Raw genomic sequence first — 12120 nt, 5'->3', positions numbered from 1 at the left:
CTAGAATTTTTAATAAAATAAAAACATATTGGAAAACTTGTGATATTTGAAATATCGTTGATAATATTTATCGAAAGCGCAAAAGACGTTAACTCAATGTTTATTCCTGTCCACTATGTACATTAGGGTGGACCTAAGCTATATACTTGGAGAGAAATTTTTATCAAGATACAATGCACGCAACTATCCAGTATTGTTCCTTTAGGTGAGAAGAAAATTTGTGCAAAGTTTGAGATCGATCGGATAAAAGGATGACGTGGCGCACTTAAATTGAAAAAAATTTTGATAATTGTGATATTCACCTTAACTATGGAACGTGGCACATCGTTGGATTTGTATTTTTTTCTGAATAGGAATATAGAATAATTATATGACCTCCTTTAAATAAAACTAACGATGAACTTGATATTTCGAAATATGATTTCCAAAAAATTTTTTTATTTTGCCATTATATTTACCTTATTGAACAGTGAAAATTTCTCCTCTGACATTTTTTCGTATAATCACAAGTAACAGAGATATTTAAATACTTACATTAAAATGTAGCATATTTTGACTGATGGTAGGCCATACGTATTCGTTCATTTCCGAAAATATGTTATAAAATGAATGAGATTCGTAAGAATTTTGCTATATTTAAATTTCACGAGAAATACTGTAATTTCTGAGAAATAACCAATTATGAAATTTCTCGAGAAGGAACACTACTGAGGATATCTTGCCGCCGCCATGTTGATTGGCAGACGATCCGTAGACACCACGATTGATCGTGCAATTCGCTGGACAATTAATCCAGCATGATCGTTCCATTATCCGAACACCGAGTTCTCTCGATAACATTCGGGCAACCGACGTTTCACGGAGAGACCAAATTCGTTATCGAGATTCAAAGCCGAGGAATCTCTGGAGCCGAGCGCGTTTCCCGATCGAGAGTCTCGAAGGTCTATTTATCGTTCGAGTTATTCCGTTGGTTCTGTGTATATACTGGATACGGGCAGCCTGGGGAAGGGGAAGACCCGCGCCGGTGTTGAAAGCCACTAGAGAGGCTCGATTACGTGTTTGTTCGATGTTCGGCAAGGCGACCGGTGTCCGTGCTAGGTAAAAGCGTGGGTCCTGCAGCCGATCGATCAACGCCGAACGAGAAAAAGGGTAAGCGAATCCCGACAGTCGTGCCAAAAACTCCTCCCACGAAAAATGATGGGCTACCTTGAGATACGGCTTGCTTTCTGGCGAGGATTCGGATCCGCTCGAAATCCGGGTGACCTCTTTCCCAACACGGTCTTTGCTCCCTTTTCCTCGGCGTTTTCCGATCCCATCGGAACCCTCGCGATCGCTCTCGACATCTTCTCTTCTTTGGAGAACGCTTCGATTCGATGAAAGAATCGGCAATCCGCTATTCACAGATCACTCGAAGGTCTTTCGAAAATGTTTAGTCCTGTGGAGATTCCAACGAGTCCTCCAGAGCCTTTGGTAGACAACCGAAAGCTATAGAAAGTCTCAACGTACTCGAGGACCTCGAGTTATCCCAATTGTCCTAATTGTCTCCTGCAAGGCTTGATCACAAATTAACCCTCAGACAGCGAACCACTCTTACAACTACGTAATTGGTAATTTAGACTGCGGATTTTTATGCAAACTATAAATTCTCTGCATCGATTGCAAGAAACTGGTGCTGAATAAAGATTGTTTTCCTTCTGGAATCATTCTAATAAGCTAGAAATGGTATGTCGATGTTCTCTAATTCATTTAATCTCTTTACTGTTCTAAAATTTACCGTTTCATTTTCGTCATAAATGCATAAAATCTGCAGTCTATTGATAATTATTCACTGCTTGGCTTATCGATTTTTGAAAACTTTTCAAGGTACTTCTTGTGGACACGTTAGAAATATCCGGGCCTGACATCTCGGTTAGAATAATTGCAGGTTCTACAGGGACCTTGAGACCCTTTTAAATGTCTTCCAGCGACTTGATAATACTTCGTATATCCTTCGCGGATTCCTGGAAGACTTCCAAGATTCTCGAGACTTCTTCAGGAATCTCTAAAGCCCATCGAGAGCCTTGGACATCGTCTGAAGGTGTTCTAAAGACAATCGAAAGTTCATTTAGAAAGTTCCTCCGTCGGTCAGTCAGGAATTGTACCGGGTTCCTCGCGGTGACCTTGGAGGTCCTCCGGGAATCTTCGAAGGCGTTCATGACGTTCGAGAATCTCCGAAAGTCTTCTCATAGTCGTGGGAGTGGTCCGAGCGTCCTTGAAGGCTGCTCAAAGGTCTCGAGTGTCCCCTGGAGTTTCGTAGAAGTGTTCTACATCTGGAAAATCGATGATATTCTGCCGGATAGACGGAATTCCTCGCCGTTCCGAGCTCTTCTTCCGATACGGCCGCAGACGTCGCGACGTTATAGGATTTCTATAGGGAGACGGCGATGATTTGTTCCGATTACGCGCTCGTTTCCGCGTTCCCTTTGTCTCATTTTCGCGTTGGTCTGATGGAAATCGAATAACCACGCGAGCCGTGAAATTTCTCCCCCCCCCCCCGGAGGAAGGGTTAGGGTGCGATACAGGAAACCTTGGCGCGAAAATTAGCGAGTCCACATTTGACTAAAATTGAGATACCTGGAATCTTCTCTATCCCAAATCTTTTGGCTCAACCTGCACATTTGCGAGTTATCGAAGATTGGGCGTTCTGAACAGGTTTCTTTCTATCTTTCTTCTATCTCGAATGGAACAGAAAATTGTGATTGAAATAAAATCATTTTTTTCTGTCGAACAATAAGTTAAGATGTTGCAATTAATTTTCTACTTGGTGTTGGTAAATTCAAGAATTTTTAACAACACAAAATGATGTCTTTAATTTTTCTCTTCTCGAATGGAATGGATTGAAGATAGAAGAAAATGCATAACGGCCCACCCAGTATATTCATTTGATAAAATTATGTATTATCGCCTTGCCTCTCGCGGATTTCTTGAACAGAATGATTCAAAGAAGAATGAAATATCCATTTCGCGCGATGCAAACAGTTTTAGTTCGCATAAAAATCCGCGATCTACTAATAACAATCAAGTACTGCCGGTAACAACGGCGACCGTATAACTGAAGTTGCTCGTTCTATTCAAATAAGATTGTCGCGAGCGAAACGTAACAGTCGAGGCAAGCAGATTAAGATAGGTTGAAAATCGGCCGGCCAGTGAAGGGCTAAAGCGCGCAGATAAGATGGGTCTCGGAGCGAGAGACCGGCTGCCGATCTGCAAGTCAAATGAAAGCGGGTACGAAATTGGGACGGTTCACGAGGACCGGAAGTCCTCGGCAAGGGCGTCCAATTTCGATCGCGTGGAATCTCGTAGGACTCCGTCGCTCGAAGGTCGAGCTGCCGCGGTTCTTTCTCGAGAATGATCGAGCCTCGAACGAGGCTAAACTTGTTGTGCTCGCGCGTTTAGAAATTTTTAGATCAAGGATTCGACTGTTCGGCCGTGCCGTTCTCCGAGGCTCCTTTGTCGATTAGCGAACCATCAAGGAAACAATAAGACCGTGGAGGGCCAATATATTCGGATTCGGAGAAGTATTTCGCGAGAGCAGCGCCGCTCTTTCGTCGTGTTCGAGACGGGTCCCGCAATTGGCACGCGACCACGAGGAACAACTGAAATCGCGGACCCGACTTAGAAGAATTCTAATGGCGAGCGCAGGTCGGGTACGAAAACGGGGAAATTGCGAGCGGAGTCCTCGATAAGAATATTTTGTTAACACTAAACCTACCATCACCGATCAAATAACCGGTTACAGATTTTTATTTCACGCTTATTGAAATTATAAAGATGCTTTCGTGGTAAATTATTAAATAAATATATTTAGTAGCATAGATATTATGATATGAACCGCACAGAGTTCAAATAAATTTAATCTTGTTGTTTTTATAAGGCAAACTACTTTTAAAGCTCGGTAGGTTTAGTGTTAAATGCATTTTTCTGAGAAAATTAATATAATCAGATTCTTGAGAGAAACAATTACCCTAAGATTACGATTCAGGGATCGATCTGCCTAATACCAGCCAATATCGCGCAACAGCAACATTTTCAGTCTACAACGTCCCAGGTAGCATCAAGAATGTTCTATTTGAAAAGGATGTATGTATGTACCCAGTTTGTTGATAGAAACGATTACCGTAATTTAACTTGCAATTCTCCATCCGGGTCTACAAGCCAGGATTACGATTCAGGGATTGATCTGCCTAATCCCAGCAAATATCGTGCAACAGCAACATTTTCAGACTACAACGACCAAGCTAGCATCAAGAACGTTCTATTTGAAATGGAAGTACCCAGATTGTTGAAAGAAACGATTACGATCTGCCTAATCCCAGCCAATATCGTGCAACAGCAACATTTTCAGACGACAATATCCCAGCTAGCACCAAGAATATTCTATTTGAAAAGGATGTATGTATGTACCCAGTTTGTTGAAAGAAACGATTACCGTAATTTAACTTGCAATTCTCCATCCGGGTCTACAAGCCAGGATTACGATTCAGGGATTGATCTGCCTAATCCCAGCAAATATCGTGCAACAGCAACATTTTCAGACTACAACGACCAAGCTAGCATCAAGAACGTTCTATTTGAAATGGAAGTACCCAGATTGTTGAAAGAAACGATTACGATCTGCCTAATCCCAGCCAATATCGTGCAACAGCAACATTTTCAGACGACAATATCCCAGCTAGCACCAAGAATATTCTATTTGAAATGGATGTACCCAGATTGTTGAAAGAAACGATTACCGTAATTCAACTCGCAATTCTCCATCCGTGTCTACAAGCCAGGATTACGATTCATGAATCGATCTGCCTAATCCTAATGCCTTTCAGAATACAACCTCCCAGCTAATGGCAATGTTATTAGCACTGCCTACAGTCGGACTGTTGTCTTCGAAAGAATGTTTGTGGAGTCTTAACAAGCCTGGTTCAGCAGTCGAGAGTTAATTCCAATCGATGTGCCTAATCCCAGTCAATGTCGCGGAACAATTACGTCTCTTTGACTAGGACTGCAAGGTCCTAATTAGAGTTAATGAAAATGTTAGTAGACTTCGAACTATTACACAAAATAATAATTATCTGATTAGGAAGAAACACAGGTTAAATTCATTTTTGCTTTGATAATTAGAATAAGACGAAAATTATACATTCTTGAATTCTCTCATGCTTTAACTGCTTTAAATTGTACGTGCCCATTTTTGTTATAAATGCATCAAATCCGCAGTATATTAACCCCTTGCCCTACAATATCGTGTCAGGCTCGTGATGAAGATTCAGAACAGAGTCTAATAAATATGTATGTTATTAATTTCCCTTAAACCGAGATGAAATTCTATTTTGGATTTGTCAATGCATAGTTATTGGAGAACATGTAGGCATACAGAAGATATAAATCTTCTCCTTTTTTAGGAAATTGCGAATTACAAAAAAAGTTTTAATCACTGAAACCGTAAAATAAATCATAGAGCAAGGGGTTAATGACAAATACATAATATTATCGCGCTTATATTAACTTGCCGAGTTGTCGTTGTTGTTGTTGTTGTTGCATGCGTCAAATCTTGTAATCGAATTTTAAACCACTTCCCGATGAGCTAGAGATTTGAAACTTTACACATAGCTCAGAACTGGATGACAATGCAATTTAAAAAAAAAATTTTTTAAAAAACTGTTCGTCCAGGAGAAAAAAATTTGTCTATATTAACCGTCACACCTCGCCGCGCGACGCTCGGTAGTACGTGATCGCGTTCAGCAATCCCCACTCCGCGCGTCAGCGCTCCCTACTCCATTGACCCACTTCGCACCGAAGTAGCTCATGTCAGTGTGGTGTTCCGTTCATTCAGTTCCATGTCGGACAATTTTGGACTCCATCAAGAGACTTCTCTTGGAGTCATCCCCATATTCCATCTCGCGTATTCCCATACCTTGCGTGTCTATATCTTACTATTTCATACCGGTATTACTATATCTTGCGTTTCATTTAAAAAAGACTAAATAGGAGAAAATAAAAGAAAATATATTAAAAAAAAACTTTTTAAAAGCCACGCTTGTATTAAAATGCACTAAAAAGGAGAAAATATTGTAATTGTTTTAGGCATTAGTGGCTATAAATAAAAGCGTGGAGCGCCCACTAATACCTAAAAAAATTATTTTCTTCTTTTTAGCGCATTTTAATATAAGCGTGGTTTTTAAAAAGTTGTTTTAAATATATTTTACGAGACCCCGTTCCGAATGTTCGTCACGAGTCTGACTCGATATTGTAGGGCAAGGGGTTAATAAGCTGGGAATAACGCTGCTCTTAAATGGTTCTAATGTTTGTACTGTTATAATTAATTTATAAATGCATAAAATGCGCAGTCTAGTTACTAGTACTGACCACAGTTGGACAGTCGTCTTAGAAAGAATGTCGGTGGAATCTTGGCGAAGCCGGTTCAGGAGTCGAGGGTTAATTCGAATCGATCCTCGGCGGGCCGGCCTCTCGACGCTCCGCGCCGCTCTACGTCGCGCCACGTCGTCGGTGCCGTTCCAGGCAACTGTATTCATCCCTTTGCCGTCTACCATTGTTAATGGATCCGCGAATCCCTCTTATCCCATCCGTTCCGAAGCGTTTCACGGCTCGAAGCAACCAGCGGACCGTGAAAACGCTCGCGAGGGCCTCGATTCACCCCGGAAGAACGCGGACCCGTTGATGCACAGAGTTTCCTGCGAAGAGAGGGGAGCATGCTTCCCTGCCAGGGAACCTTGTAATTCGCGCCTATAATTGACACCGTTTGTGCGGTGGGATTTCAAGTGACTCGACGATCTCGATGCAGAGAACTCGGCCGCGGGCAGGAATGGGGGCCGAGAGATTAGCTGTGCGAGAAAGCGGGAAAATTTATTGTTAGTCTACACAAATTCGAGAGCCAATGCGGCGCACTGCCATAAGGAGGCGACTCCATTTTCGGGTGTTTCGAGTGAACCATTGCTAATCACTAGACTGCGGATATTTATGCAATTTTCAATTTTTGTAGACGAATTTGAAGAAAGTCGAGTAAAATACAATCTTATTTCCAGTGGTAGTAGCCTTCTGCAGATCTTAACGAAATAAAAGTTGTTCTAAATTCTGTCGAATTTTATATTCCACCTTTTCACAAAATTTCAGAAGCCATAAATGCATAAAGATCCGCAGTCTACTAATCACGTATTATAATTTACACAGTGGAGCTGATTGTTAGGATCCGAGGAAACTAAAGAATTTTAAATAAGGAGTTTTAAAGGAATTTTAAATAAGTTCGTTCAAAATTTTTCTAAAATCGAAGTGCTGTAACTTTGGAAGAAAACGTCGTAGAATATTCGTTCTCGCCTCGTTGTCAAGCTGGAACCTCCCACTTTCGAATACCATTGTTCGTATTTCTACTTTTTTGCAAATTTTGCAAATTCGAACGTTCGGACTGATGTTGAAAATTTCTTTTCACGAATGAGACCAATGCAGATTTGAAGACTACAGTCACACCTTTAATATGACCGCTCGAGGGTCACGGCATGATTATTTTTGTCCAAGTTAATTTTTGGCCAAGTTAATATCTGGCCAAGTTAATTTTTGTCCAACTTAATGTTTGTCCAACTTAATGTTTGTCCAAGTTAATGTTTGTCCAAGTTAATGTTTGTCCAAGTTAATGTTTGTCCAACTTAATTCTTGTCCAACTTAATTCTTGTCCAACTTAATTCTTGTCCAACTTAATTCTTGTCGAAGTTAATTTTTCTCCAAGTTAATTTTTGTCCAACTTAATGTTTGTCCAACTTAATGTTTATCCAAGTTAATTTTTGTCCAACTTAATTCTTGTCCAACTTAATTTTTGTGCAACTTAATTCTTGTCCAACTTAATTCTTGTCGAAGTTAATTTTTGTCCAACTTAATTTTTGTCGAAGTTAATTTTTGTCCAACTTAATTTTTGTCGAACTTAATTCTTGTCCAACTTAATTTTTGTTCAAGTTATCGAATGAATAGTGTGGCGGGGAGCATTGTCACAAAGGGAAACGTCACTTTGAATAACCTCAGGAGGTACATTTTTGGGTCAACCTGTAGTTCGAGTCGATTTACGAAGAGTTCGCTCAACCTCGCGTGGGCGCTGTTTAGGGTATCTTCGGTCGAGTTTTCATTTGGGTTGTCCGCCGAGATTCGACGGTGGAAATCTCGAGGAGCGCGAATCAGGGGCGGCGAGACGCAGTGACGCGCAAAAGTTATTACCGAGAGCAATTTTCGAAACGGTATGGAAGAACGGCGCCACCGCCATGCCGCGCCGCTATCGGCAGTAATCTCGGGCCAGCACAATGCCTGACAAAACAAAAGGTAGTATGTATCGGCGAAACGAGCTGCTTCAAGAGACTGACGCGAAGAGGAATGGCAATCTCCTGCCTCGACTCGGCCAAGTCGAATCCCGAAACCTCGTCCAACCTAGAATCTTCCTCTCGAATGCATCAAGTTGCTCCGAACCATCCACCGGCTCCCACGGAACCATCGAATATTAATGTTTCGAGCTACGGGTTACTCTCGAAGGTAATCCAGCGTTCGACTCGATCCGACGTAGCCATTGTCGTTGTTATTCATTCGAAATGAATCGTTTCTATATTCGATGCTCGCGAATCGAGAATTCGATCCTCTCTAATCGAATTAACCACCCTCTCCGACGGTTGATAAGCTACTGGTACAACGGGTCGGGTTAAACAATCATTTCTAAATCAGAAAATTAAACCCTTACACTACTATTTATTTAGTTTATACTTATTGTATATCCATGTTTTCTCCAAAGGCTATACAGGGTCTCCCAAAAATGTTGTATTTCCTTCAAGGGCCTGGTTCCTACGGTTATTTGAAATCACTTTTTCCTTTACGAAAATCTTCTCCTCGGTTTCGTTAAGGAGTTATTAACGAAAAACACGGACCAATCAGAGTTCAGCTACCTCCGACGTATTCCGGCTCGGCCAATGGTAACACCACCCCCAGGGCGCGTTCTGATTGGTCCATGTTTTTCGTTAATAACTGCTAAACAAAGCCGCGGACGCCATTTTTGCAAAGGAAAATGTCGCCTCAAATGACCCAAAGAACCTCCCATTTCCGGGACTTACACTTGGTCTGGGACACCCTGTAGAACGCAGCCTTCATTGCTAAACTGAGCAACAAATTGTTTTTACGTAATCTTGTTTTACAAACTGTAACTCTTTTACTAGACACCAATTCAATCATCTTATTTGAAAGTGGCGCCCTTTTTGGAATCAAACGAGCTGGATGGAGTGCGTTGTTTTTCGCGGGGTAAACGGGCGACATAAAGACGGTGGAAAGTGGGATACGATCGTTAATTGTCGTTCGGCGGCAACCCGATAAACTCGCGCCGGCTGTCGCGTCGATCTTCAACAATCGGACCGGTTTAATTTTAGCCGGGGAATAGAGGCGGTCTCGTCGCCGGTATTCTTGGAATCGGATCGATCCGTGAGCTTCCGCTCGAAAAACGCGACCAATCTCGCCGCGATACCCGACGAACGGACGTTACCTCTATCTCTCTCAGCTGAACATACAACGATGGCCCGCAACTTGTAAGTGTTATCGATTCGTTAAATGACGTCACCGATTTCAAACAAACATTCGTTTCCGATCGTTCGCCAACGACACGCCACAAAAGAGTTTCATTTATATCGGCACGCCTAACCTCTACTGGTCGGCTGTTTGCCGATGAAAAATTGTGACGGCGTTTGACTGGCAGCGTGGGCTCCTTTGAACGTCATAATCGTGCTCGTCCGAACAATAGAAACGACGTCTCTCTTTTTCGTTGGGGATCACAGTGTCCGGTATCACGCTTAGACCCGCTATTAAATCATCGAAACATTGAATCGAAGTGTTAAGGGAGTAGACGCCTTTTTCCAGGATTGCAAGGATGCTGGATTCGCGTTCTCATTTCTCGATAATACGAAAATGGGATTTCTCAGTAGCCAAATATTTAAATAACTTAAGTATTTAAAATATTTAAAACGAGAAACGTGGGCCGCATGCAATAGATAATTGATGCGTGAATAGTTTGTGAGTGATGATTGTTTGTATTGTTTGTGAGAGTTGTGAATGTAGAGTATAGATGGAAGCGTGAGCGCGCGTGACTGAGTGAGAGGCCACAAGTATATAGAGGGAGTGCTTGTTCTTAGAGGTTATGTTTGAGTCGATCTATGGACGCCGCGTGTTGAGAGTGAATTCTTTAATTTTTGTATTAGCATATATGTAATCATTAACTATATTAAATTACTATTAAACAAATATGCATTTCCACCCACTCATTTACCACATAGTTCACCCAAATCACTAACAATTTTATTGCACTGCAAATGATATGAACTGTCGTGCGAGTTTTCTCAACGGCAGCTACTCTCTACACTCCTTACTATGTATTATTTTGCTCCCCACCTTTTTCGTTTTAAATCTTACAAGTATTTTCACAGAAATTTTCAGGACTATCTGTACCGGGTCAGGAGTCTGTATGGGGCTAGGAAAAAGTATTTTATACTTTTCAGTCCGTTTTAAAAACGTGGTATTTTCAAAAAATTTATTTTTTTGTATTATCGAGAAATGAGAACGCGAATCCGGCACCCTTGCAAAATCCTGGAAACGAGTCTACCGCCTTAACTAGCGCGATCTTGACAGGACTAACTCGATTTGTCGATATTGACGTACGTATCGTTGATACAGAACATCGTGGAAGGGGCCCCAGGTGCTGTTTAAACTTTCCGATTTAAATATCGCACCGTGTTGTTGATGCTCGTCGGGGTGCTAGAGAGCGCAGCGCCATTGAACGGCTCTCTGTCTCGACTTGGCACGACTTACTGCCCGCAGCGTGAAAACACAATTTCATGCCCGGCCGTTGGCAAGATGTACCGGTGCTCTGTCGCCGAGATAGGCACCGCCGGCGCTCCATTCACCAAGGGAATTAGCTCAAACTTCTGAATACAGTGTATTGATACCTGCAGGGAACCGTAGACTGGAAAAGCGTGTAATGCTTGCGACCCGGGCTGAATACGACCGTGCTGGAATATATCCGCACGCGTCCTCGCATCCGTTCCCAGATTAGCTAGAGATAGTCCCTTGAAACGTGCTTTGGATCCCTTCTTTCGAAGCACACAGGGTATAATTGTAGCCGAGCGCCTCGAGTACGCAACTCGCACGCACCGTCATCTCCTGTTGGTGATGCGGGTTGTCTACTCTGGGCTATGGAAACTAGGCGCTCATCTGTTCCATTATAATTAGTTTACGGATTTTATGCATTTACGACAAATTGGGTACGCGCAACAGTGGCGCACCCAGGATGTAATCTTGGGGGGGGGCCGAGTTGAACCCAGCCCTAGGTTTTGCGTGATGACCTTTTTTTAAAGCCAAAATATCTATCAACGGTACCCAGGGCTATTCCGCGATTTTAATTTTGGAAGCTGAACATTTTTTTCTTGGTGGGGGACTTGGCCCCCTGGCTCCCCCCCTGGGTGCGCCACTGACGCGCAATATGTATATAAAGCAGTGGATAAATTAAAAATATTTGAGATCATCAGTGTATTAGTTTCAGCTTAACCCCCCGAGCACTGGGACCTGTACTGCTTTGCAGGGGTCATTTCGGATTCGCACCACTTTTCACTGATACGGACGTGTTCACGATTACTCGAGGTTCGCACGGGTACACAGGGTATTTCACCTAACTTGACCACTAGGGTTTGTCGGTTTTTAAAAACCGGTTTTTGAAAGAAGATTTTGCAATCCGCATAAATATATACATAACACTTATATTAATCCGCTATAATGATTTTGATGTAATCAAAAAGTACACAGCTAGTGGTATAGCGGAGAAAGGTCTGGCAACATTGTTGGCTTAGTGGAGTGTGACTGCACGAGAACTGCAAGAACCTGAAGAAGTGACTTCCTCCAGTCCTCAAACATTAAACAAGGAGTTCTTGGTCTTAGAGGCTACAGATAGAAGAACAAAAAATTTAGATGTATTATTTAATGGTTTAAAGACAATTAAGCCAAGTTCAGTAGCAAGTGAGCGAGTTTTCTCTATTTCTGGAAATTTTGTGTCCAAACTAAGGACACGAC

At 42.1% G+C, this 12120-nt stretch overlaps 1 protein-coding gene across 1 annotated transcript in view; it reads left to right on the top strand.

Annotated features, from left to right (window-relative positions):
• The window catches only part of LOC143214565 (uncharacterized), a 28648-nt gene that overhangs the window by 15306 nt on the left and 1222 nt on the right, over positions 1-12120 (top strand). The window lies entirely within an intron of this gene.

This window comes from Lasioglossum baleicum, chromosome 12 (assembly GCF_051020765.1).
Source record: "Lasioglossum baleicum chromosome 12, iyLasBale1, whole genome shotgun sequence".
NCBI classification, from domain to species: domain Eukaryota; kingdom Metazoa; phylum Arthropoda; class Insecta; order Hymenoptera; family Halictidae; genus Lasioglossum; species Lasioglossum baleicum.
Note: the sequence above shows the minus strand (reverse complement) of the source record. Positions and strands in the feature narration are given on the sequence as shown.